Below are 4,183 nucleotides of genomic sequence, written 5' to 3' on the forward strand. Positions count from 1 at the left end.
TACATGACCGTGAGCCATGGCTATAGCACTATGGGTGGAATAGAAGGTGGTAGTAGACAAAATGGAGAAAGAAATTCTCACACCAATTAGGCAAATTAACATGCTATGGAGATGCCCATCAATTGATATTGGTGCAAGTGAGTAGGGATTGCCATGCAACGGATGCACTAGAGTCATAAGTGTATGAAAGCTCAAAAGAAAACTAAGTGGGTGTGCATCCAAAGGCTCACGAAGACCTAGGGCAATTTTGAGGAAGCTCATCATTGGAATATACAAGCCAAGTTCTATAATGAAATTTTTTCACTAGTAATATATGAAAGTAACAACATAGAAGACTCTCTATCATGAAGAATATGGTGCTATTTTAAAGCACAAGTGTGGAAAAAGGACACTAACATTGTCCCTTCTCTCTTTTTCTCTCATTTTTTCTTTTTTTCTTTTTGGGCTCTTTGGCCTCTCTTTTTTGGGGCTCTTTGGCCTCTTTTTATTTTAAGTCCGGAGTCTCATACCAACTTGTGAGGAAATCATAGTCTTCATCATCCTTTCCTCACATAGGACAATGCTCTAATAATGATGATCATCGCACTTTTCTTTACTTACAATTCAAGAATTACAACTCGATACAAGAACAAGGATATGACTCTATATGAATGCCTCCGCGGTGTACCGGGTGTGCAATGATCTAGTGTGACATCTATGAAAAATATGAACGGTGGCCAAGCCACAAATAATATGTCAACTATATGATCATGCAAAGTAATATGACAATGATGGTATGTGTCATAATAAACGAAACGGTGGAAGTTGCATGGCAATATATCTCAGAATGGCTATGAAAATGCCATGATAGGTAGGTATGGTGGCTGTTTTGAGGAAAGGTATAGGTGGTTTAATGCATCGGGGAAAGTTACACGGTACTAGAGTGGCAAGCAAAGGTGGAAGGGTGAGAGTGTGTATAAGTCATGGACTCAACATTAGTCACAAAGAACTCACATACTTATTACAAAAATTTATTAGCCCTCGAAACAAAGTACTAATATGCATGCTTCTAGGGGGATAGATTGGTAGGAAAAGACCATCGCTCGTCCCCGACCGCCACTCATATGGAAGACAATCAGAAATAAATCATGCTCTAACTTCATGGCATAACTAGAGACCATATGTGCATGCTTCGGGAATCACACACCTTAACACAAATATTTCTATTATCCCACAATTACCAACAAGCATGACTCTAATATCACCATCTTTATATCTCAAAACCATCACAAGGAATCAAACTTCTCATATATTCACTGATCTACATGAAAGTTTTATTATATCCCTTTTGAATACCCATCATATTAGGATCAAATTCATAACCTAAGAAAATTGACATACTATTTTTAAGACTCTTGCCACTCCCTATTTCGTAGTCCATCAAAATTTTACTCAAAACTCGAAAACATCACAATACAAAACTCAACAGAAAAACTCGTGAGATCCGGTAGTGAAACAAAGCAAATAACCACTTTTAGCTACTGTTGTAAACTCATTCCAATTTTATGTTGGTGTTATATCTACTATATTCTAACTTCTCCATGGTTCATACCCTCCGATATTACACGTAGATTCATCAAAATAAGCAAACAACATAACAAAAACAAAAATCTGTCAAAACAGAATAGTCTATAGTAATTTGGACTTTTGCCAAACTTCTGTAACTCCAATTTTTTTTGAAAACATAGGAAATTTGTATATCAATTTTGTGTAAAAAATTCAGATTTTTCGTCGCTTCTGTGGTTTTTACAAATTCAGCTACTGGACCAATCAACTATCACCACAGATCATCCCAAAGATCTTACATGGCACAAACACTAACTAAAACACTAAATCACAATTATTGCAGAAGTAATATTGCATAAACACAACTGACATGCCAACTTTTGCATCCAATGGTGTTCCGATTTTGGCAAGCTTCTAGATGCTTTTAGTCTCATTTTTTATATTTAGTTTTTTTCTTTTCTCTGTTCTTTTTTATTTATTTTTCATTCATTTTAAAGTTAATGAACATTTTTCAAATTCGTGAACTTTTATAAAATTTTGAACAGTTTCTAAATTCACAAGGATTTTTTAAGTTCCTATTTTTTCAAATTTGCAATCTTTTTGTAAATTTTCTGAACTTTTTGAAAATTGCTAACAATTTTAAAATACAGGTTTTTATTTCAATTTATTAAACATTTTTCAAATTCAAAACCCTTTTTGAATTCAGAAACGTGATTTTTCTAAATGCGTGAACTCTTTTTTGAATACATGAAATTATTCTAAAGTCACTATAAAAATCTAGATATGAGATTTTTTTTAAGTAAACAGTCTACGATGTACCAAACCATTCAACCAGTCAACCGAGCGAGCAAGACCGAGCGGAGCGAGGGAGCGAGAAGCGGAGTGCTAATGGGTCGGCCCATCCGAGACACGCGTGAGCAACGACGCTCCAATCAGCGCCTAGAGCACCAATTAGGAACTTTCTTGCTAACTGCACGGAAATGATTGACCGTAAGCACGCACGGGACATGAGTTAGACTCAGAGCGCTATGTACGATGGTTGTAAGAGCATCTCCAGCCGCGTCTCTAAAGGCCTCTTTTAGGCCTCCTTTGGTTTCTAAGATTTTTGTAGGATTCTATATGATAAGATTTGCAAAGAAAAAAAATTCTTTTGAAGCCCTTTGGTTTGTAGGAATGGATCCTATTCCTATATAGGATAGGAATCAATCCTTCATGTTTTGGAGGGAAAAAAACATTAGCATAGACTCAATGGAAAAAATCATATGCTATGCATCAAATGGCATCTCTTTCTCTATAGGAATTGACATACATGTTATCTCACTTCCTATGATTTTCATATTCCTATAAAATTCCTATCCTATGAACCAAAGAAGGCCTTAAGCGCCAGCTCTAAAAAAACAGCCGAGTCGTGTCCTCAGAACTTCTTTTTCGTCGGTTTGATTTAAAATTGGCGTCAGCGGACTCAGAGCGAACCCGACGCGCTGGGGGGCGCCCAGAGGCGCTGGAGGAAGCGTTTTTGGTGCAAAAGCCGGATGGGACCGCCGAGTCAGCGACATACGGTGCATCATCGTCCTCCCTCATCGCCTTCTTTTTCTATGGGGAATCAATGTCAAGGCTGCTGCCCGTTAGCCTTGCGCTAGCTGATTCCCCACGGGCGGCGCAGTAATGCCACCGGTCAGCCTTCCACTAATCCCCCTCACGCCACACGTACACACACGTCATGCGCTATAAAAAGCCATCCTCCTCGCCGGTGGACACACATTCCGTCGCCTCTCTTTCTCTCTCTCTCGTCGCTGGCGCCCTTCTCGTCTCTCTCTCCTCCCCACCAACTTCTGATGGGTGAACGGTTCCCCGGCGACGCTGCGGCGGCCAACGGCTTCGGCCGCCGCGGTTTGCACGAGTGGAAGGCGCACCTCCTCCACGAGGCCAACTACCCGGCGCCGCTGGACATGCGCGTGCCGGGCAGGTGGCAGCTCAGCGCCGGATGTGTCCCAGTCCCCCGCAGCCTGACCCCGAGCACCCTGGCCACTTCCACGACGAGATCAAGCGCGTCCGGGCCTCCTTGCCGGAGGAGGTGCGCGGCCGCCCGGAGTACGCCGCCGACAACCACGTGAGCTGGGCGGAGTACTTCCAACGCCGTCACGAGAAGCAACTCGCCTCCACCAACAATGGGCCGGTGAGGGGCACCACAACACCAACGACCGTCGCCTGTGTTGGGGCGTCCCCGGGCGGACGCTCCATTACGTCATGCCGCACCTCGAGGGCGGCAATGAGCCTTCGCTCCATTACCCGGTGGCCATGGTGCCGGGCCCCCACCGGAGCGGCGGCATTTGGCTACCGTGGCGTATGGCGGGTTCGTCGTCGTCCTCCTCCTCCTTCCTTTCCTCTGGCTCGCTGGCGCTCACCAGCGTGAAGGCCGAGCCCGTGGGGACGCCGCTCGGGCAGCGCACCCGCGACATCATCATCAACTAGGGTGGCAGCGGTTCCTCCTCCTCCAGCGTCATCAAGCCCAAGACGGAGCCGGGCCTCGTCGCCATCAAGAGCGAGTACGACGACCTGGCCATCGACGATGAGGCCGCCCTAAAGGACGACAACGGCGTGAAGGAGGAGGCCGATGACTACTACAGTGCCTTCCGCG

Source organism: Triticum dicoccoides, chromosome 7A (genome assembly GCF_002162155.2).
Source record: "Triticum dicoccoides isolate Atlit2015 ecotype Zavitan chromosome 7A, WEW_v2.0, whole genome shotgun sequence".
Classification (NCBI taxonomy): Eukaryota; Viridiplantae; Streptophyta; class Magnoliopsida; order Poales; family Poaceae; genus Triticum; species Triticum dicoccoides.